A 25,231-nucleotide genomic window follows, 5' to 3' on the forward strand; every position below is an offset into this window, starting at 1 on the left:
GAGGGATGATCCAGACCTTAGAGAGACTAAGGGTCCATCTGGCCATCTTCATCTGAGCCGTCACTGGAGCAGCAAGGGCTGACTGGTTCATTGTCATTTTTCCTTTTAGTTTCATCAAAGTGGTCCACGGTCTCTGGCTCTTCAGTATCAATAGCAACTGTTAATTGTTGTAATTAATACTTTGGTTGTGACTGATATTGTGGCTGCTTCTTGGCCAGGACTCCCTTGCAAAATAGGCTTTTAATCTCAATGGATCTTCCTGGTTAAAGGTTAAATAAATAAAAAAAAACATCCATCTCTGACCAGCAAACTGCTGTTGTGCACACAGCATCAACCTCAGAGTTCAGCCTTAAGTTCACACATTTTCTTCAAATGTTCAAATGCCTTGTTTAGCAGTGTTTGTACATTTTTTTCTTGATGGGACCTTTTTGGATGGCTGCAACCCATTAATTAATTAAGCTTATGAAAGCAGGGATTTCCACTTTCCTCAAAGGCTGCAGGTCTCCGATCATATACTGCAGAACCAGGTTACCTAGCTGCTGCTGCTGCACGTCGTTATCTGGTTTAGAAGTAGACACGCATGCCGATTTTTTAGTAACTTGCACATACCTTGAAAGGCTAGCTGAGTGCTTTATTTCAACATGCCTTTTTAAGTTTGTTGTTGATGTTGTTGCTGTACGGAGTTGCTTCTGGAGACCCAGTGGGCAAAGTTTATAAAAAAAAAAGTTAGATTTTTTCCCACTTAAATCATCACCGACCTTTCCAAAAACCTTTTAAGTGATCTTAAGAAGAGGCAGAGTTAGCGCTGCCTTCTTTGGATTTTGCCTCCACGATTTGCAATTTGATGACACATGCATGGTGTGACTCTGTGGTGGCTGGTGGTACCAGATTTGGTACCATATATATTAAGGCCTTGACAGTGTATTTTAGTAGGGATTTTGCCTGGAAGGCTCCATGGAAACACTCTTGAACAAAGTTCAACTGTGAGAGAACGCCCTTCACAAATGCCAGACTGAGCGCACTCACAACATTCATCAAGCAGAAATACAGTATGTTCAGTTCACGTTCACCCAAATATGAACAAGTTCATGAACGATCGTTTAATGAACTCATTCAGGCACAACACTGGGTAGATCATTTTGTGTTGCATTGTGCCATATCGTATCATATGACAGGTAGGTAGGAAAGATCTCGGAGAAGAGGCGGGACGAAGACGATGCCGGATCAGCCATCGTTAGGGGAGCCACAGGAAGAAAATCTGTCAAAGTTCAGTATTGTTGCTTTAACTCGCTGATAATGTTTGAAAACAGGGACAAATTGTGCAGCATTATGTTGTCCCTACCCAGTATCACCTTCTCATGTCTGTCAGACAGAGAAAAACACTCACATTTTTCCTCACATTTAAGAAACCAGAATCAGAACCTTATTGTGTTTCCAAGACCTGTGATGAACTTTAATCTCAACTCCCAACTGTGGCTGAAGGTCCAGGTGAGAAGGAGAGAATTTCACATGAAGGCAGGACTGTTGTCTGAATAGTATTGTTATCTGAGCTGCCCATAACAGTATTATTTTAACTTTAAATAGGAAAATTAACAGAAAACAATAAACATTATATTTGTTTGATGGTATCTACCTCGTACCAGGCAACAAATCTAAACCAGCCATGTCATTGGTACCGCTGCCTCACAGACAGCCTCTCGTTTTGTGTGGCGGTGAATGAACTTACAGTCCTGCTTTTCGTCTACATCATGGGCAGGTTTACATGGAAGCCACATGTTCTTTGTCCTCGACAGGTTATGCAATCCACTCTCATCACTCCCCCTCCCCCGACACGCACACACATCCTCCAGCATTGCTTGACATGCCGTGGTCTCTGGTCATCTTCTGGAGACGCTCCACGCTCATTCCCCGTCTAACGCTTCTTTTCTCTTACATAAAACACACGCGCTGCGGCTTTGAGGACATGTTTGCTCTATTTTCATTTTTGGGGACATTATAAACTGCTAATATTAACCCATCTTTTGGGGTTTTAGGGTGTCTTCTTTTTGCAGCCTTATTTGAGTTTAAACGTATTAAAACAAGTCAGACATGACAGAAAACATCTGGTCTGCTTTTAGAAAACAATCTGTCCATGCAGTTGGAAACTAATGACAAAAAGCATGGCCACACCAACAAGAAGTGAAGATCTGGCTGTAATTTTTTCTGCTCTGAAGACGGCCCTTTAACATGCTTCCCTACAGCTGTTAAAGATCCCATCGACATGTTGTGCTGGTTGTTTTCGTTTTGCGGGAATCATCTGTTTGAGTAGGACAAACTGCAGCTGATAACAGGCATCTCACCTGCTCTCACTTCATGCAGGTAGAGGCAAATGTAATGAAGGGATGTACTTCTGGTGGCCCTCTGGTGGCTCAGAGGTAGGAAGTTTGCTTTGTTTAAAACTGAACACACTGCAGTATTTACAATAACTGAGATTTACAGTAGAACAGAATAAAGAAAAAAAAATACTGTATGAGTGTTGTTAGCAAAAGTCAAGATGAATAGATGGTAAAATAATCATCCTTATCAAAACCTTTCATGGTCTACCTCACTCATATATATTTTACTGGCTTTATTTCATAAAGCAAAGCGATATTAATATCAAAACCTATAAAAAATACATTAATAATTACAGTCAGATTTAATGGCTTATCTGACTTGTTAATAGCAAACTAGTCACATCACAGACTTGTTTAAGGGACATGTGAGAAGTATGCTAAGCCACTAGATGGTAACATAAGCAAACTGATTACTTAGTCTTCACTTTCTAAAAAGACCACCGGGAGGTGCTGCTTGGTAACCTTAGAGGACCCACCTGTTCCTGAAGAAGCCAAGATGTCTAAAATACTGTTGAATTATTCCTATTCAAAACTGTGGTCACAAATATTCAACCTAATTCACCCAAAAGTTGGGATATTTTACTCCCAGAAGAAGATAAACAACAAATTCAGATGATGAAACTGAGACATTTCACCATTTCATGGAAAATATGAGCTGAAAGTGAATCTGATGGCAGCAACACGTCTGGCCAGAGGCACTAATGCAGCTCCATCCCATCAGAGATGCAGCTTTTCACCTGTCCACTGATAACAAGCTGGATGCTCCCTCTCCTCTTTAGTCTGCAGGACACGCCGTCCATGCTTTCCACAAACTAGTTCACATCTTCATCCAGGTTTCCACTTTGCCTCAGACCGTTTTAAATGAGCTTTGGTCCAGAGAAGACGGAAGAAGCTGGTTCTGGATCCTGTTCACATCTGGCTTCTTCTCTGCATGATGGAGCTTTAACCTGCATTTGTGGGTTTCAGGGTGAACTGTGTTCACAGACAGTGGTTCCTGGAAGTCTTCATGAGTCCATGCAGTGGTTTCCAGTAGAGAATCATGTCTGCTTTTAATGCAGAAGATCACCAGCATCCTGCTTTGTCCCATGCACACAGAGATTCCTCCTGGTTCTCTGAAATAATATTCTACACTGTAGATGGTGGATCTTCAAAGCCTTCATAATTTTCACCAGATTAAATGTGGAGTAACAACAAGAGGAGGAAAGTGTCAGGAGGTGGTATCTGTCAGTCCAGTTGCTTCAGTGTCGCAATGCAGCTGAACAGAGGGCGTCCACAACAACCTGTGCAGCTGCATTAGTAACCAGAATCCTCCTCAGCCTGTTTAATTACCCCGCCTGTGTAACTGACAAGCACTGGGTTGGTTGTTCCACCCAGAGCTGTGCAGGGCTGGACGAGTCTGGTGAAATCAGCCTGCATTTATCAAACCACAACAAACTTCTACAAAAACTGAGCTGCGATGCCTCTGTGGTGTTGCATGCTTGTTGTTATCATTCATTTGGACTTATCAGCTTTCTATTAGCATCAGTTCCAGAGAGGTTTATCAGCTGATAAGATGTTCAGATGGTATCTGGGTTCTGCTGCCACTGGCATGTGACCAGTGTGAGAAGCAGTAATTTAAGGAAAATGAGAAAATTAATTCCATGCTCCCTGCTTTGTGTTAAATATAAATCTAGAGATAATTATCCATTAGCGTAGCTTAGCATGAAGAGTGGAATCAGATCTGTGCTGGAAATTCTGCATACATAAAAGACACAAAATTCCCCTCATCTGTTTTCTTTAAATGAGAGGAAACTTCCTTCTTTCCGTCCTTCTCAGAGAGGAGTCACAAAACAACAGGAGCTGTACAGATGCTACAAGCTAGCTAACCTTACATGGCTCATTTGGGACTTTGGGAATAATGTTATACATTTACATCTTTGTAAAAGTGAACAATGCACTGTGTTTATAACATTGTTTCGATTTTACTCTTTTTTTCTAAATACTTTTGACAAAATTACATGTTAAGTTTTGCACACGATTTGTGACATGAGCAAACATCGGCTCTTAATCCATTAAATCTGTATAATATTGTTATACATTGTAAGCTAGTCATTTTGGTTATAAGTATTTAATTATTCAGTATATAATAAAAACTTTATTTACAACATTTTTTATTTTAAATCTGCTCATCTTTCAATTCAAATGTTCTGATAACGATTTACGATTTATTTTAGTGTTTTAATGATACTCCCACCATCCTCTTCATCAGGACCGCCTTCTGGTACCGGGTCGTCCTCTTCATCAGGACCGCCTTCTAGTACCGGGTCGTCCTCTTCATCAGTACCGGGTCGTCCTCTTCATCAGGACCGCCTTCTAGTACCGGGTCGTCCTCTTCATCAGGACCGCCTTCTGGTACCGGGTCGTCCTCTTCATCAGGACCGCCTTCTAGTACCGGGTCGTCCTCTTCATCAGGACCACCTTCTAGTACCGGGTCGTCCTCTTCATCAGGTCCACCTTCTAGTACCGGGTCGGACCTTTTTAATCCTGGTGTGATAGATGAAGCAGGTGGTGGAAACCTTCCTCAGAGGTTTTCTCCATATTGACATGACAGCATCACACAGTTGCTGCAGGTTTGTCGGCTGCATCCATGATGAGAATCTCCCGTTCCACCACATCCCAAAGCTGCTCTACTGGACTGAGATCTGGTGGCTGTGGAGGCCGTTGGAGTCCAGTGAACTCATCATCATGCTCTAGAAAGCAGGTGGAGATGATCTGAGCTTTGTGACATGGTGCATTATCCTGCTGGAAGTAGCATCAGAAGATGCTCCACTGTGGTCATAAAGGGATGGACATGGTCAGCAACAATACTCAGGTAGGCTGTGCTGGTTAAACCAGGCCACGTTGGTACTAAGGGGCCCAAAGTGGACCAAGAAAATCTCCCCCCACCATCACACCAGCAGCAGCTTGAAGCGTTGATCCAAGGCAGGATGGATCCATGTTTTCATGATGTTTCCAGCAGATTCTGAGCCGAGCATCTGAATGTGGAGCTGAAATGGAGACTCATCAGACCAGCAACGTTTCTCCATCTTCTATTGTCCAGTGTTGGTGAGTGTGTGTGAATTGTAGCCTCAGTTTCCTGTTCTTAGCTGGCAGGAGGCACCCGGTGTGTCTTCTGCTGCATCCTGGTCCAGACAACTGCTGCTCTGGATGTTTTCTCTTCTTCAGACCATCTCTGGAAACCCTGGAGATGGTTGTGGGTGAGAATCCCAGTAAACACTCAGACCAACAACCATGCCATGTTCAAAGTCTCTTAAATCCTCTTTCTTCCTCATTCTGATGCTCAGGTTGAACTAAATGTATATAACCTGCTAGTCACAACATCTTTCTCGGACATAGGACTTGTTGAGCCCACTTTCATACTAACTCTTCCTTCTTATCTATTGCATTCTTATGTGGAGGCAGATTTCAGCTTCATCGTCTCCTCTTCATCATCCTCTCCTCTCATCTTGTTGCCTTTGTGTCAGATTTAATGCTTAATGTGCAGCTGTTTTCTGCTTCATGCTTCTTCCTGTAACAGAGTCTCTTTGTTGCCTGATTTTCTGAAGCAGTCGTTTCCGCCTCTGTGCCAGAGAAACAACGATCCTGCCTCTGGCCTGTGATAGACTTGTTTACCCGTCCAGGTTTACCAGCTTCTCGTCTGCAATGGATTGGTTACCTATCCAGGTGATACTGCCTCTCGCCTGTGATGGACTGCGATGGACTGGTTACCCATCCAGGTGTCCTGCCTCTTTCCTGCGATGGACTGGGTACCTGTCCACTTGTACCTTCCTCTTGCCTGCGATGGACTGGTTACCTGTTCAAGTGAATCTGCCTCTCACATGTGAGGGACTGCAATGGACTGGTTATCTGTCCAGGTGTTCTGCCTCTCGCCTGAGATGGACTGGTTATCTGTCCAGGTGTACCTGCCTCTCGCCTGCGATGGAGTGGTTACCTGTCCAGGTGTCCTGCCTCCCGCCTGTGATGGACTGGCTACCTGTCCAGGTGTACCTGCCTCTCGCCTGCGATGGACTGGTTACCTGTCCAGGTGTGCTGCCTCCCGCCTGTGATGGACTGGTTACCTGTCCAGGTGTACCTGCCTCTCGCCTGCGATGGACTGGTTACCTGTCCAGGTGTACCTGCCTCTCGCCTGCGATGGACTGGTTACCTGTCCAGGTGTGCTGCCTCCCGCCTGTGATGGACTGGTTACCTGTCCAGCTGAACCTGCCTCTTGCCTGTGATGGACTACAATGGACTGGTTACCTGTCCAGGTGTCCTTTCTTTCGCCTGTGATGGAGAGGTTACCCATCCAGGTGAACCTGCCTCTCACCTGCAATGGACTGGTTACCTGTCCCGGTGTTCCTGCCCCTCGCCTGTGATGGACTGCAATGGACTGGGTACCTGTCCAGGTGTCCTGCCTCTCGCTTGCGATGGACTGGTTTCTGTCCTGGTGACCTGCCTCTCACCTGTGATAGACTAGTTACCTGTCCAGGTGAACATGCATCTCGCCTGCAAAAAAGTGGTTACCTGTTCGGGTGCACCTGCCTTTCGCCTGCGATGGACTGGTTACCTGTCCAGGTGAACCGGCCTCTCACCTGTGATGGATTGCAATGCACTGCTTACCTGTCCAGGTGTCCTGCTTCCCGCCTGTGATGGACTGGTTACCTGTCCAGGTGTACCCGCCTCTTGCCTGTGATGGACTGCAATGGACTGGTTACCTGTCCAGGTGTCCTGCCTCCTGCTGTGATGGACTGGGTACCTGTCCAGGTGTCCTGCCTGTCGCCTGCGATGGTCTGGTTACCTGTCCAGGTGTACCTGCCCCTCACCTGTGATGGACTGGTTTCCTATCTAGGTGATTCTGCTTCTCGCCTGTGATGGACTGGTTACCCGTCTAGGTGTACCTGCCTCTCGCTTTGCAATGGAGAGGTTACCTGTCCAGTTGTACCTGCCTGTCAACTGTGATGGACTGGGTACCTGTCTGGGTGTACCTGTTTCTCGCCTGTGATGGAGGGGTTTCCTATCTAGGTGATCCTGCCTCTGGCCTCTGATGGACTTGTTACCTGTCCAGGTGATTCTACCTCTTGCTTGCAATGGACTGGTTACTTGTCCAGGTGATTCTACCTCTTGCTTGCAGTGGACTGGTTAACTGTCCAGTTGAGCCTAACTCTCGCTTGCGATGGACTGTTTACCTGTCTAGGTGAACATGAGTCTCGCCTGTGATGGACTGGGTACCTGTCCAGGTGAACCTGCCTCTTGCCTGCAATAGACTGGTTACTTGTCCAGGTGAACCTGCCTCTCGCCTGCAATGGAGAGGTTACCTGTTCAGGTGGACCTGCCTCCTACCTGCAATAAACTAGTTACTTGTCCAGGTGAACCTGCCTAAAATTGACTAGTTACTTGTCCAGCTGTACCTGCCATTGGCCTGCAATGGACTGATTACCTGTCCAAGTGTACTTGCAACTCGTCTACCAATTGCTGGGCTGAACTCCAGCTTCCCTGCGACCCTGATTTGGACAAAGCGGTATAGAAAACAGATCGAGGATTCAGAATGAGGTCCAGTGGTGGGCGTGGCCTAAACCTGCTTGAATGAACTCTCTACAACGTGTGGTCTCCTGATGAGACGTAATGTTCTCTTGAGGGATCTCCTTCCAGACGTGGATCAGGGCTTCACTCAAACCCTGGGACAGTCTGTGGTGGAAGTGACGGTGGTGGATGGAACGAGACATGATGTCCCAGAAGTGCTGGACTGGATTCAGGTCTGGTGAAAGAGCATTCCAGTCCATAGCAGCAATGCCTTCCTCATGCACGAACTGCTGACTCACTCCAGCCATATGAGGTCGAGCATTGTCCTGCATCAGAGGGAACCAGGCCCCACTGCAGCAGCATTTGGCAATGGATCTGAGGATCTCATCCCGGTACCTAATGGCAGTCAGGGTACCCCTGGCTAGCACATGGAGGTCTGTGAGGGCCTCCAGGGATCTGCCTCCCCAGACCATCACTTACCTACTGACAAACTGGTAATACTGCCTTATTTAAAGATTCATTCTGGTGTAAAGAAATTTCATTTGGTGATTTTACTTCTTTTGAATATCTTAGTTTTATTTTAAGGGGCATTCCTAAAATCCTATTTCTAATCATCTACAGATGTCCAGGACATTGTGCAAATTTTATTGATGAATTTTCTGAATTATTGTCAGTTATCTCTACTGATTTTAACCATTTCATCTTAACTGGGGATTTTAACATTCACATAGATAACATGACGGATGGTAATGTCAAGGAATTTTCTTCCATATTGGATGTTTGGTTTGTGGCAACATGTAAAACAACCGACCCACATTCGAGGTCACATTCTGGACCTGGTTATTTCAAAGAGTGTGGAAATTTCTTCTGTAGCGGTCACTGACTTGGCCATTTCTGACCATTTTTGTATTTTGTTTGATTTACTGATCACTCAGAATGTCCAACCAACCTGCTTCTCCGTTAGGAAGAGGTACATTAATGAAAGAACAAGTGTTAAGTTTGTGGAGGCCATAGCTATGTTACCAACAACCAGTGCAGAGTCAGATGATGGACTCCTGGATCATTTCAATCTGAAAATCTTGAATGTAATGGATGCTTTTGCACCAATAAGAATCAAGAGCACTTGAATCAAGCACTTTGAGCAAACAGAAAACACCATGGAGAAACACCACTGTGGTTACCAGCCTAAAAAGAGAATGCAGAAAAGCTGAGCGGAAATGGCGGAAAAATAAACTTCAAATTCACTATGAGCTGTACAAACAAAGTCTGTGTAACTATAACAATGAGCTGTGAAGGCCAGAGAGCTGCATTTATCTGAAATGATTAACAGAAATGTCAACAATTCTCTCTGTTTGCTATGATTGAAAAACTCACTAATCCTCCTATGCAGATAAGCCCTGAGCTCCTTTCCACTGAGAAATGCAACCAATTTGCAAACTTTTTTAGCCAAAAAATTAAAACAATTAGGCAAAATATTAATTCCACACAGTCAAACAAGAAAATTAGTCTGTGTCTAAAACCCGTAAATAATTCTGATGTCATGTCGCAATTTAAAATGGTGAATTTAAAAGTCCTACAAGAAACAGTTTGGCATTTGAAATCAACAACATGCATCCTGGACATGATACCATCCGACTTTTTAAAAACAGTTTTTACCTCAGTAGAAAGTGATCTCCTGCTGATAGTTAACAGCTTGCTGGCATCAGGCATTTTTTCCAAGTCACTAAAGATAGCTGCTATTAAGCCACTCCTAAAGAAAAGGACTCTAGACGCCTCTATAATGAACAACTATAAACCGTCTCTAACCTCTTTTATTTCCAAGATTATTGAGAAAGTTGTATTTCACCAGCTTCATGACTTTTTAAATGAAAGTGGAAATCTTGATAAATTTCAGTCTGGCTTCCGACCTCATAACAGCCCTGAAACAGCTCTGGTCACAGTGTTAAATGACATTAGGTTGAATACTGATTCTGGTCAAGTATCAGTCCTGGTTCTGTTGGATCTCAGTGCTGCGTTTGATACTGTAGATCACAGAATCCTGTTGCACAGGCTGGAAAACTGGGTTGGACTTTCTGGAGCGGTCCTTAACTGGTTCAGGTCCTATTTAAAAGGCCGGAGTTATTTTGTTACGATCGGCAGCTATGAATCCGAGCGAGTGGCCATGACTTGTGGAGTCCCCCAGGGGTCAGTCCTTGGACCTCTTCTGTTCAACTTGTATATGCTCCCTTTGGGTAGAATATTACAAAACTATAGTATTAATTATCAAAGTTACACAACTTTATGTGTCTCTGTCACCAGATGACTGCAGTCCAATAGACTTAATGTGTCAGTGTCTGGAGCAAATAAACACCTGGATGAAGGAGAATTTCTTACAATTAAATGAAGACAAAACTGAGATTATTCTGTTTGGTAGCAAAGAGAAGAGGGTCAGCGTTGGTAAACACCTGGAGACTCGGGCTCTTAAAATCACCAACCAAGTTCGTAACCTTGGAGTGTTGATAGACTCAGATCTGACTTTCAGCAGCCACATCAAAGCTTCACTAAGAAGCTTTTTACCAGCTCAGAAACATCAACAGAATTAAAAGTTTAGTCTCCCAGTAAGACCAAGAGAAACTCATCCATGCATTCATCTCCAGTAGACTGGATTACTGTAATGGTCTTTTAACAGGACTTCCTAAAAAGAGCATTAAACATCTGCAGCTCATCCAGAACGCTGCTGCTAGAGTTTTAACCAGGACTAAGAGATCTGAACACATCACACCAGTTTTGAAATCTTTACACTGGCTTCCAGTCAGTCACAGAATAGATTTTAAAACCCTTCTGCTTGTTTACAAATCCCAGAATGGTTTAGGCCCAGAATACATCTGTGATATGTTCAGAGAATATAAACCTAGCAGAGCTCTTTAGATCCAAAGACTCTGGTCAACTAGTCCAGACCAGAGTCCAAACTAAACATGGAGAAGCAGCATTTAGCTGTTATGCTGCAAACAAATGGAACAAACTGCCAGTGGAGATTAAACTTTCACCAAATGTAGACATTTTTAAATCCAGGTTAAAAACATTTCTTTTCTCATGCGCCTATGCATGAAAGTAGAACATTCTCCACAGCGTCACCAGACTCTCTCAGGTCTGTCACATGGTCTCCATGTGAACCTACTCTCATCCACGAAGACCACAGGGTGCCAATCTGCCAATTCTGGTGTTCAATCGGGCTACGCGGTGTTGGGTTGTGAGGAAATGCTCTACTTGTGGACGTGGAGTCCTTATACTGCCCAGTTTCCTGGTTTACAGGCCCAGTTCTTGGCATCTCCTTTATGCACTCCACACTGTGCTGGGAGACACAGTAAACCTTCTACCCACAGCAGCATTGATATGCCATCCTGGATGAGCTGCACAGCCTGAGCATCTGCTGTGGGTTGCAGACACGCCTCATGTTACCTCTCTCAGCCTGGTGGATATTTGTTGTTAAAGACGCAGAAATTAAAGATAAGTTAACAATCTGTAACAGATCTGGCTCTAGAGTCTTTGAGACCTTTTTGAAGAAACCTGTGGGCAGGATGTCCAAGCAGCAAGAGGAGAAGTTCAGCTGACATAAGATGTTGCCCAGATCTTTGCTGTTAATGGGATTAAACTGTGTCATGGTGTTTAAACTGGTTTATCATGGACCAGTATGTCTGTTGAACCTGCTGTTGATAAACCAACTACTTGTCTGATATTTTGGATTGTTTCAGTGAAAAATTTGGCAAACTCATTGCAGCCTTGGTGGAATAAAGTTCAGGTGCTACTGACACAGGAGGATTTGTTAACCTGTCAACAATAGCGAATAAGACCCGAACTTTATGATGGTTTTTGCTAATAATGTCAGAGAAATAGGACTTTCTTGCATTCCTCAGTTGTAGATTATAAGAGTGAAGTTTCTCTTTATACATGTCATAATGAACCTGTAGATTTGTTTTTCTCCATCTGCGCTCGGCTTTCCAACACTCTCTTTTTCCATGTTTCACCAGTGTGGAATTTCTCCATGGAGACTTTTTCTTTCCAGAGACAACTTTCACCTTAATAGGAGCAATGACATCCATAATACTTAACATTTTAGCATTAATACTAGTGACAAGCTCATTGGCTGAACCCCCTGACAGGGCAGGTGTTGAAGAGAAGACCTGGTTAAACATCCCAGTCGTGTTTTTAGTTATACAGCGTTTTTGATCATCTCTGTTGAGACATTAGTGTGAACAGAAACTGTACACTCAAAGAAAACACAGTAATGATCACACAGGCCCACATCACACACAGTAACCGTGGAAACATCCAAACCCTTAGAAATCACCAAGTCTAGAGTGTGTCCTTTAATGTGTGTGGGCTCTGTTATATGCTGAGTCAGCCCAAAGTTCTCCAGACTGTTACCCAGATCTTTAGTCGCTTTGTCCTGATGGTTGTCTACATGGGTGTTAAAATCACCAACAATAATTACACAGTCAAAATACAAACAGGTTGTAGCAGCAGTTCACTAAACTCTTTATAAAATTCTGCGCAGTGCCCTGGTGGTCTATAGAAATTTAGATAAATTATTTTATAACAAGCTTTCGACTGAAGAGCCACGTATTCAAAAGAAGTAAAACTTCCAAGAGATAACTGCTTACACTGAAATGATTCATTAAATAAAACTGCTCCTCCTCTCCTGTTCAGTCTGACCTCACTGATAAAACTAAAGTTGGGAGGGCTTGACTCTTTGTTGTTATCTTGGTTTAACCAAGTTTCTGTTAAAAACATAAAATCAAGGTTGTGCTCAGTGATAAGATCATTAATTAAAAATGTTTTCCCTGCTAATGACCTAACATTTAATAAAGCTAACTTAATGGGTTTGGAATAGTTTATTCTATGTTTGGGGGCACGCTGTGGCTCACAGGGTATGTTAACACTACTTAGAAACCTTTTAGAAAGCAGCTCTCTGTGTTCTGACAGAGCTACTTTTCTCCTTCTGTTACCAAACAGTCCAGATATTTTTTAACCTTCTAATAAACAGGGGTCCAGCTGGACTTGGGAAAAATCAGGACTGTCGTTATCTACACAGCCTGGACCTTCCACACATCATACATCCGAAACATGAAGCTGGCATGGTGGTACAGGAGGGGCTGGATGCCCTCCTTTAGCCGCCCCGGTGGGGGGTTTATGGGGGACAGAAACATACTGTGACATGGGGTTAGTTTGGTCGCAATAGTGACCAGCTGCTTCATATGGGAGGTGAAGTCCAGGAGCGTGGGGAGGATGGGGAGAGGGAGGGTGACTTGGATGGAGTATGATGAGATGAAGGGGGTGGGTCCTCGTTGAGAGCTTTGGGGCTTTCTTCAGGAGGGGGCTGAGGTGGTTTTTTCTTAAGGTTTCCTCTAGGCTCTGTCTTATCACGTTGTTTTGGTCTCTCTTGTCTGTTGTCCTTGTCCGAGGGAACAGAGTCTGTTCAGAAAATAATACAGGTTGGAGGCGAACAGCTTCACTCCTGACCTGTTCAGGCAGAATCCACCCATCTTAAAAAAGTGCCTGCGGTCCCAGAAGAAGCTGAAGTTGTCTATGAAATGAACTGGATGTGGTACATTCAGCCGACAGCCATGTATTCTAAACTGACTAAAACTGAGATGCTGCCAAAAACAACACTGGTGTCGTCACAGATTATAAATGCCTTTCATTTTCCTGGAAGAGGTTATTTTGTATTTGAGTTATGGATTTTAAGTAATTGATCTTGAGATAATTTATTGTTTAAGAATTTAAAAAAAAAGAGATGGGTTTTGGAATATAAAAAAATCTAATTGAACTTCATTGTGGTTTTAGTACTTCCCCTACCAAGTAGCCTGTCATGTTTTTCTTTTCACAAACATAGTTAAGATGGTCGAAATATTATTAAAATTGCTGATTTTATGTATTACAGTATCAACATCTTCAGTTCCTTTCATGGGACCCAGAATCTCTGGCAGCGCCTCTGCCTGATTGAATCCAGGCCTGTGGAATTGATGTAATCGCAAGAATGTATTACTTCAAGTTGAACACATGCAGTTACACTTCCTGTGTGACCAGGCATAAAAACAAAGCAGGATGGGCTCCTTGTTTAGAGCAACATAGTGGTTTGTGTTGATTAAATCTCCGTTGAAAATGGCGAAGCACTGCCAAGAAGAAAGAACACAAACTGTTGGATGACCGCCATCATTCTCCTTTGTTTCTGAGTCATGTTCTGGTTCTACTTTAAGGAAGGCGCTGCTCTGCAACGGCGTCGTGCTGTTACGTAGCTGAGGCATCTATCGCTATCCGGCTGATGCTCCGCCTCTCAGGTAAGGTTACGACTGGCTGTGGAAATGCAACAAGGTTACAGTTTACAGACCACATCCACACCCTAACCCTCCCGACCTGCACCTGCTGGGGGAAACAAGGCCTAATAGTACCTGGATAGTATCTCAATATGACCTGCCTGCAGGGCCAAAGGACTCAGCATAACGTGTGTCTCCACCCAAGCAGCACCTCTCCTCCTCCCCTCCTCTTTATGTCTCCTCATTGTAATCTCATCACAATCATTAATTCTCAGACGTTTAAGGAGGTTTGTGGTGTTCACACATCAGCCTGTGCATCGCTGCTGTTTGTGGAGCTGAACTATCTCCCCTCACCACTAAGCCATGAATGAACAGCGCTGAGACACGGTGTCATGGCGGAGGTGAGGAAGTGGACCCAAATGCAGGAATGCAGGAGTAAAGGTTTTAGTCCAGAAAACTTACAGGGATGAAACAGAGGATTCATGACGGGGAAAGACGACGGATGATCTGACATATGTAGAGGTGAACAGGAAAATAAAACAGAATGCAACACACCAGGGAAGGAAGTACAAAACAAAACAGGAAACCAGACAAGACATGAATCCACAAGATAGTAAAACTAAACCTAAAACACCATGACAAATGGTGCTGTTTTGACACCTTTTGCAAATGCCTGACAAACGGAAGTAGTTCTTACCCATTCTGAAAGTTTAGTTATAGAAATGTTGGCATAGGAGAATAGATATGTTCCTACTGATCTGCATATCACTACTAATTATTCTTCTCAGATAACTACGATATGTGTTCCTTTTATTCATTGAACAGTGTATATTTGTTGAAAATTGCATATTATGATAGTGTTTGTATTATAACTACATGTACAGGGTTAAATAGGGATTTTTTTATTTATTTCTAATTAATGTAATTTATTTATTCACTGACAGAAAAACATTTTTGAGAAAAGCTTTTGGTTATGCTGACTTTACATATCACCACTAGAGAAAAATAAGAAATATTTAGCATCACATGTCGTTCTGAATGATGGTTCTACACGTTCTTGGTCATGATGCAGCATTTATACAGCATCATTTCACTGCCTGCGTTTACTTGGCTGATAAACTTGATGTGATTAAAGACATAACAGTGCAGGATTATCCTAATTGTGGCTAGAAAATATCATTAGTTATTTGTTTTTACAAAATAAACTTGATATTTTACACTAAATCGGTTATTTCCTTAAATCGAGAACTTTTTCCCTCCATTTAACAAAGCTTGTTTATTTTTAAAGTTAGTGATACAGAACCTGATGTAATGTAAGACGTTAGCATTTAATGTCGTGTCTAGCTAGCTGAGATCTCCATGTCTAAGTGGAGAAAGTTAAGTCACTAAATGCTCCGCAGATCTGAAGCAGTTCCCTATTCCAGCTCCAGTTCCTGCTGTGGTTTTTCCTCCTGTCTTTGTAAATGACTCAGACTGACTGACGAGAGACAACTTCTCTCTAGCTTGAGGTATCGAAGACTACGTCCACTCTGCAGGTCCTCATGCTCCGTTCTGATTCATGGTTCTGGTTGTTCCCATTGACCAACCAGATGACCGTTCAGACTGAGGGTGCTTTGCAAAAGATCAGAGATATATCTGGTAGTGCTACATAGGCCATGGGTCTGATAGAAAAGATCTGATTTGTGATGCCTAGACTGTCATAAAAGTTTTCTGAAACTGGAGGGGTTTTTGAAGGACCTCTAGTTTTGAGGATTTGAGTGACTTTTGCGTGAACATAGCCTTGGGTCTTCCTAGGACTGCACTCTTCGGGATGGAGATGTAAGCTGGTGTCTATTTTAGGCCTTTGACTTAGTTGAACTTCTCATGGTCATTTTTCTTGATGCTGTTGTCTTTCAGGATGTCGACATGCGAGCCAGACTGAGTTTTGACAGCTGTACAGATCCTGCACAGAGATGCATCATCTGAGTCAGGCTGTATCAGTCTGAACCTACAGGATCCTGGCTTCATCATTCTCCACTACCTTGGACAGAGTCTCCCATCTTGACTCTGGGACTTCCAGTCTGAACCCGGTACAGATGTTCCTGTACAGCTGCAGACTTTGGCATGTGTCTCAGTAAAAGTGGAACAACTTGGCAGTGATGCAGCTATTAATTTCACATGTCGGCCGCTTTGCTAGACTGTTTATTATTCTGTCCTTTTACATTTCATTAGACTCCTCTTTCTCTGTTTTCCCATATCTCAGCTTTTCCTTCCTTTTATAAAGCAGCTGCACACACCATCGGACGGGCCTCAGCTGGTCTCTGACATCCAATCAAGATGGAGTGAAAGGACACGATCTTGGATGGAATCTCTGTGGAAGTGATTTATGCAGAGTGATGGGTCAGATCATCTGCAGATCATCCAGACAAGAGATAATGAGATGAACCTTCATTTCAGTCTCAGAGAATTTATGAACTTTCTAAAGCCAATTCCTGCAAAGCTTTATAACTTTAGATGGCAACATGGCATTTTAGTACCAGCACCATAAACTTTTACAGATCTCTTTACTTCAGCTTTTCTTTTTTTGTATTATAAATAAAGAGCCAGACAGCTGCACTTTAACACATAATATTGTTTTTGTCAGAGTGAAGGGTGGAGATTTGCAGTATCTTTGTATAAACTGTGGTTGGAACATTGCTACAACAAATGCAGCTGTTAAAAAATAACACAGCACCCCAGGATTGGCATGCACATCTGGATCTTTGTTTCCAAGAGGCTGGAAATCATCACATTAATCCCAGGTCACGACTCAACTGTTGTTTATGAAGTTTCCATTTCATATCAGACTCAAAATGATTCACTTGTTTCACGCTCTAATGCTTGAAATGTAATAGTTTATGAAGTGGATTTTTTACAGAAAGCTTCAGGAAACTCAGGTCCATTCTCCCAATAAGGTGTTTTTAATGACTATTGAACTTTGTGTATGATGCATACAGTACCAGTCAACAGTTAAGGACGCGTGAACACAGTTTTTTTAACGCATGATTAATGCACACACCCTCTGCGTAGTTTTGGGACGTGATGCAGAAATAAGGTTGTGGTTCTGCAGCAGAAACGGAGAGTTTAGCTTTAAAGCTCTGAAAGATGCTTCTCTGGACCAGACTAAGGTCACTTTTATCTACTGTGAATGGGAACTGAATTTCCACCGTAGTGCGACATGTCTCTAAGACCACCTGCTGATTCAGAGTCCTCCTCCTCCTCTAAAGATGGTCTGTGATGGAGCTTCCAGACGTCCTGATCATCCTACAAGAAGCAACATTTCAACAGCTGATCTGGATAAACTGAAGAAGCTGAAAACGCTGCTGGAGCCCTGCAGGATATTTACTCCTGTTTACGTTGGTTTAGTTCAGGAGTCTGCAACCTTTACGATCCAAAGGACCATATTTTTCCTAAGCTCAGCTAAATACAAATCGTTTATAATTTTTGATAAATATGTAAGTAACCAAAGTGTTTTTTTCTATAACTGCAAGCACAGAACTGCTAACAGGAGGATTAAAAACATGATAAATGTCCTGTCAAAGTACATTTAGTAACAGATAAAAAACTCTTCCCTCGGGTGGTCTTGGGGGGGCGGGGGCGCCTACAGCAGCCAGCTGAGGAGTTGGCTGTCTGGGACAGAGATCTCTCTCCCAGTTGTGCCCCTCCCCGAGCCCCTCTCTTCCCCCGCCACCCCACATCATACACACTACACATAGGGCACTGTGGGGCTGGTGGAGGCGGTGGGTTTGGCTGAGGGGTCCCCATTGCGGGATCCCCCGGTGGACCTCTGCGACTGCCCGCCCCACTAGATTTTAATCACAACCTAGACATCAATATACATTTAGGGCCTCGGGGGGATGGGCACATGGGCTGTGGGTGGGCGGACAGAAGCCACCGAGGTGGCCCTTCCTCCATCCCCTCCCTTTGTGACCTCTCTCCCCCCGATTTTATTTACTCGTTAGACACTACCACATTTAACAGTACTGCACTACACACATCACACACACTCACACACACTGAGGGAGTCCTGAGGGGGTCCTGCTGCCTGGCAGCAGTGGGACCCACCACCATCTCATGGCTCCTTCCAGTTTTTAATTGCATTATAAATAGCCCATACTCATGCACACACAACTCAGGCTGGGTAATGGGTAAGGGTTGGGGTAAAGAGGGGGGTTTTTTTTTTTGTTTGTTTGTTTTTTTTTTTGTTGGGGGGGACCTGCGGACATGCTCTTGTCCCTGGGGTGCCTAGCCTTGGTGTTGGGTTGGTGTGGCTCACGGTGGTGTTGCCTGGGGCGGTCGGGCCCCGTCGGGTTCCTGGGTGGGGCTCTGCTGGGGGGAATGGGTGGCCCTTGGGCCTGTGGGGTGCCTGCCCTCTGTGTGGCCCGCACCGCAGTGCCCCCCGCTGGCGGGCCCTGCTTGCCATCGCCCTGGGCTGCCTGGGGCCCCTGCCCCGTCGCGCCGGGGGTTCCGGTCTGGGGGCCCCTCTGCTCTGGTCTGGGTGGGCCGCTGCTCTGTCTGCTTTGGCTGTCCTGGGCTTGGTGCTCTGTGGACCTGCTTGGCCTTTGGGGCCTCGGGCTCCCCCCGTTCCCCGCTGATGCTTCGGGGTGCGGCGTGATCGCGGCCCCCTTGCGGGTACACATTTCTTCCTTGTTGCATGGCCACACATGCATGCTCACAAACATGCTCGTCTCTCCATCCGCTTCTCACTAGATGTAGCTGATGTTTGTGTGTTGGTACGTTTGTCTGCAGGTACGTTTGATTGTAATTTTTCATATCATCATCATCCTATTTTTCTTTTGGTATCATGTAGTACTGTGGTAGTTTATACTGTTTTTTTTTTTGTGATATGTTCTGGGCAGCATAGACAACTGTTATTTCCACATTTTAATTCTGTCCTTTTCTCCCTTTTTTTTCTCTCTCTCTTCCTCTATCTCCCTGTCAGGTTCGGCACTGACATATAAAGACTAAAGAAAATAAGATTATTATATATCAAGGGCAGCCATGTATATAACATGTCTCCCTTGGTAGAGCAAATCTGTCAAGCAAAATATGGCACACAGACCACCGTTCTGTATGTTAGGATGCTGGACAGGACAGGGTAAAAAAAAAAAAAAAAAAAAAAGTAACGATAAAAAAGAAATCTGTGAATTATGATGAGTTAACTCAGGATACTTAAGCGAAAAACTGCGTTAAATACTTTGGATAGCTGACAGCCCTGTGCAACGATTAAAATTTTTTACACACAAAATGTCCTTTTCCTCTAAAAGAAGTTCTACGACTGAAGAAAATGAAAGAAATTCTGGTTTACAAATACTAAATCAGGGGTGTTCTATCTGCGGCACCGGAGCAGCAAGTGGCCCTTTGGATCTTCCACAATGGCTCCTAATACATGGCTAAACATGCTAAAGAGCTTTTTTGTTGTTGTTGTTTTGTTTATTTAGTGGACTTCCTGGAAATACTGTCCCTCTTAAACAGCATGAAGTGTTGGGTGTCTGGTGGGTGGGTGCCTTCTGTGGTCGGTAGCAGCTCATTGGCTGCGGTCACTGTGTGGCCTGGTCGTGGGGGGGGGGTGGCTGCCTCTGGCCTGTCTTGCCCTGGGGGGCCTCCTGGGAGCGGGGGTGCCTAGTGCTGCTAGCAGCTCACCATCCAGAGGGAGTTTCGCTTCCTTTTCGACTTACATCCCTGGAACCCTTTTCTTCATTGCTCTCTCTCTCTCTCTCTCTCTCTCTCTCACACACACACACACACACACACAAAGGGATTTGGGAGGCGTGTACGTCATGGGGTGTGTAGCCGGGGGGGCCACTTAAGTGGCTTCCTGTGGCGACTCGCCTCTCAGTTTTACTGAGACATCAAAACACAAACAACATCTGGGGGCGTGTCATGTAGTGCATGGAGGGCGGGCCTACTAATATAGCCTCGCTGCCAACACAATGTGGTCACCCCTCAAAACACACTCACCCCAAACAGTCATGAGTGGGGAGGAGGAGGGCAATGGGGACCTCTAACACCCCTGTTTCCCGGGGCGCCGCCGGGGGCAGGCAGGGGGAGGTGGTTGTTTCGGGGGCCAGCACCCGGGGTGGCTGCGCTGATGGGGGGCTGCTGATCCTGGGGTATGACCGGTCGGCCGCATCTGGGTGGGAGATGATGGGGGGGTGGCTGGGGGTGGCAGTGGAGGCCGGATTTGGGGCTCGCTGTCCTCTGGTCCACCAGGGGTGTCTCCCACAGGGCATGGTGGGATGAAGGGGGAGGTGCTGGGGAGTGAGATTGGGAGGTTCGTATGCTGTGTGTGTGTTTATACTATGTGTGTGTGCTAGAATGAGTGGGAGTGTGGAAAGACATAGATGTGTAGAGGGGGATCAAGTGCACTACCTCTAGGCTCCTAGGGCCCTGGACCCTTCGCTCGGGCTTCCCTGGATGGCGGCTGCTGATCTTGGCCCCCAAGACAGTGGGGGGGCTCTGGCTGGGGCTCTCTTCTGCTGCCCTTCGGGTGGGGCTTGGTTGTCTTCGGGGTGGGGTAACTTGGGTTGGTGCTCCGGGGTTCCTACTGAGGGACCGGGTCTCTGGGCTGCCCTGGTCTGCTTCTAGCCTCCGTAGAGGCGTGGTTGCATTTCACAATCGCATTCACCACTCTTCATCACTGATCACTCCTCTTCCTCATGCTCTGCATGCTGACACAGTCAGTGAGTTGTCCAGTGAGTTTATATACTAAGAGATAATTCTTCTTTTTTTTCCCTGTGAGTTAGTATCTGGTCGCTGTTATGTCTTTTTGATTTGGTTATTATTTAAAGGTCCCATATTATACACTTTATTCCCAATCTGAGACCATTCATTAATATCTAAATGAAATATTTCCGCCATGGTATGGACAAATCGACCCTCAGTTTGAGTGCAGCGGCTTCTCTTCACCTCCCTCTTTTTAGCAGCTTCAGAAATGTGCCGTTTATGGTGGGCGGAACCCTGGTGGAGCAGCTCAGTTGTTGGCTCCGCCCATCGCATCGCCCGTCATGAGGTGATTGACAGGTTAATATATTTTCAAGCTATCAGACTAATAAGGCCGAAACGATAAAATAACTGCCAGCTCTTACCTCTCCAGCTGTGTCACGGACAGTTGGTATTGAACCTGGCTTCAGCTTCAAACGGTTGGCGAAGCCTGCTTTCCATGCCCCCATGTTGTGGAAACAGTCCTCTTTGAAATGCTGGCCACAGACATGCAAAACCTTTGGAAGTTTTCCGGGTACATTTCCTCCAAAAATAAAATTAATCCACTCAGTCCTCGTGGGTTCAGTGGATGGAAGTAAAAAAACGTTTTCGTGTTCATTTATGCAGCCACAAACAGAACAGTGCTTCTGTCGCTTAGCCATGTCCGCTAACGAGGGTTGCCGAAGAGGGAAAAACACTGGGCGCTAGGTGATTTTTAGAGGGCGGGCTTTGAGAGCCGGTAGACGGGTCCATCGCTCTGTGGGGAGTGGTTATTGTCCCTTATGACGTCTTAACGTACAGGCTTTCAAACAAGCTCATTTCAGCGCTTACTTCCCTAGAGGTGGAGCAGGGGGGAGAGAGAGCTCCTGAAAGAGTTTCACACTTACGGGTCTCCTACACATGCGGGGGGACCAGTATGACTGTTCCAAAACCATTAAAAAGTGAATTTTGCATAATATGGGACCTTTAAGACTTAATGACTAGCAGCTCTGTTTTTCAGTAAAAGTTGTAGGAAGTTTTCTGGTGTGTTCATGTACAGGTGTAACAGTTTGTTGTCTAGTGATGGTGTGGATTGAAGGGTCGTTTCCTTCTGTCTGTGATCTTTTTGTCTCCTTTCTTCTTTCCCTTTTGCTCTTTTTGCTATTTTCCATCTTTTTCTGTCCCCTCCGGTCAGGTCCAGCAAGATTACATAGATTCCATGATTCAAAGTAAATAAATTAAAAAATGAATCAGATTATCAAGAGGAGCCTTACCCATAGGCCTCCCCTTGGCAGAGCAAATTTGTTCAGCACGATACAGAAACCAGATTATCATTTTGCTGCTATGATGCTGGACAGGACAAGTTAAAAAAAACAAACAAACAAACAAAAACGAAAAAAAAGCATGAAGTGGTTAATGTTTCTTGCAGCAGCAACAGTATTATGTTAGCTTCCAACATGCCATCACTGGAAAGTTATGTCTGCTATGCCATGTGTCATATGCTGCAGTGTCATCGAGGTTTATGGGCTCGTTGGGTTAATATACGAGCTGAATCAGATGTTCAAGGCATCACTGAGTGTTTTCCATCATTCCTGGCACAATCATCTGTGGACGACTCTTTGCTGTATTTCTTGGAAAACCCTTGAAATGAGACACAGATTTTTGTCATCAGCCACTATTTTCATTTAGTGTTAATGTGGAAGAGAATATTAATATTAATATTCATGGGTGACAGCGGTCTAAGAGACAAGAATTAGAAGAAACTGTAGGGAGCCAGACTCTTTCGTAATCCTGAAAGGGGTCTTGAGCAATAGTTCTCCAGGATGTCTGAAGGAAAGTTTTTCTTTGGACAAGTCTGCTCAGAGGAATGTTGTTTATTTATTTGTTGTTTTTTTTAAGCCACTCAACTCTGATCTATGAATTAATATTCAAGCATGAAAACAGCCCCCAACCTAATCCCACCACCACAACCCAGTAACAGTTTGGGCAGTTGATCGCTGTAGGAAGGCTTCACTTAAGTGAAGTTTGGATTTATAAGCAGCCAAATTCTAGAATAATAATTCAAGATTTGATCCATATCAAAGCGGATTAGGTATAGAATACCATTGCTGATATCTGCTGTGACCAACAGATATAACAGAAAGTTTAACATTTTATTCATGGTCAGTCTTAATAATTAATAAAAATGAATGAGAAATAATAATTAAAATGACAGACAGTCTGAGGCCAAGATCAGTTGAGAACCTAAACAGTGATGAGATATGTTCAGCACCATGGCTCATACAGAACCACACAGATGCTCAGATGTTTTCATCATGCTTTTACTACTCAACATACACAGCTGCATCCAGCCAAAGAGGAACCGTGGAGGAGTCCTCAAAACAAAAAAATCCAGCTAAGGTCTGACTGACAGAAAACAGGATTTTAGCAGCAACAAGGTGATTCCCAAAGACTGGAACTGGAAACCAGGCTTATCTCAGCATGCATTTTTAAATGTTTTTATTTAACCTTTATTCAATCAGGAAAGGAATCCCATTGACATTAAAAGTCCAAGGGAGTCCTGGCCAAGAGGCAGTAAAAATTCAACACACAGTTACAACATTTTAATATAAAACTCGTCATGTAAAACAATTGCACGTTATTGAGGCAGTCTCTGATGCTTTTAGCTTGGTTTTGAAGGCATTTAAGGGCAATACCTGTCAATTTCCAGCCTTTCCAACATGTTCCAAGCGAAAGGAGCTGTGTGAAAAAATCTTTCTACCCAAGCTCTGATAAACAACCAGCAATCTGCTGGGGGGGGTGCTGGTTATGTGAGTTCTGCCTCAAGATCAGACCTTACTTCTCTATTAACTATACACTCTAATTAATTAGAGAGTGGAGATTTTCTAAAACACAACTGTGGAAACAATCCATATGTTTTCATTAGTATAGAAAAATTATTTCAGTTATGAAAGCTGTAAACATTAGCTAGCTGAGCTCCAAACGTGAACTTGTGGACCATTTTGTCCTCTTAGACAATTTAGTGAGCAGTCAGTGAATGAAAACAGACCCTTCGTTTAGGTTAAGAGGTAGGTGAAGTCAGAGATGTCTTGATGTGAAAACCAGCCTTAGTTATATCACTTAGCATTTGCTGCATGTGTTTGATCAACAAAGTACTTTGTTATTCGAGCACAAAAGCAGATGAAACTTAACAAAAAGCTGTAAAGTTGAGGTACTGATTGAGAAGAATGGTTTGGAAATAAGTGTATGTTTTCTTTTACATCATCACTTACTCGGCCTCTTGTAGGCAAAAGGACTCACCATTTTAAGTCCTTTAACCAGCAGCTCCAGCTGTTCTCTGGTTAAGAGTCTACAACATGTTACACAACTTTAACTTTCTACATGTTTTCCTCCACGCGCTTCATTAATAGGCATTAATATGTGACGATAAGCCAGGACAGGATCAGCCAGCAGCAGCTTCCAGGCTGGTCCTGGAGCAGCGGGAACGTCTCCGGCTCGGACTGTAGCTGAAAGCTAATGGACAGGGGAAGGGCCGGTGGACGGGGGAGGGGTAGAAGCTGCTCATTGAGAAGAAGTAAACATGCTTTCAACTCAGTTTCCAAAAGTCTCCAATATACCCAGATAGTCTCTAGATTTGTCGCTAGTCGCTTCTTTGAAATAGTCACTAGATGGGTCTGAAATCTTAATATAGCACTAAAATAGTTGAATTAGCAACACTGATTTAGCTGAAATCTGATGTGTCTCAATTTAATTGGTGTACCGGAAATCTTGCACAGACATATATATATATATATATATATATATATATATATATATATATATATATATATATATATGTGTGTATGTATATATATGGATGGGAATTGATAAGAATTTAGCAATACTTATTCTATTATCAATATCACTTCTTGATTCAATTCCTTATCAATTCTCTAATCGATTCTCATCTAGATAGGGAATAAAATATAGATCTGTTTAATATGAAGTATGCATCAATTTTTTTATTTCTCTTAAAAAAATTAAAGCTTTCTTAACTTAAAAAATGTGAATTCTTCTGTCAATGAACATTTTAACATAAAAATACAATTGCAATTATCTACTGTTGCACATTAACAGTTTTTGTGCAGTAAAATTAGCATGTTTGCCTTTTCAGGAAAGATACAAGATCTTTCAGGACTTAAGGGGTCTCCAGCTGTGGAGAATACTTTCTCAGATGGGGTGGAGAATGTTTCAGGTCTGAAATCAGGTCTGAGATCGCTCTTTTCCACCTCATGTCATGCAGGGATCAAATGGTTTGTTAAACTCTCTGCTTGGGAGGGTGGTATT

The sequence above is a fragment of the Melanotaenia boesemani genome, chromosome 9, assembly GCF_017639745.1.
Source record: "Melanotaenia boesemani isolate fMelBoe1 chromosome 9, fMelBoe1.pri, whole genome shotgun sequence".
NCBI lineage: Eukaryota > Metazoa > Chordata > Actinopteri > Atheriniformes > Melanotaeniidae > Melanotaenia > Melanotaenia boesemani.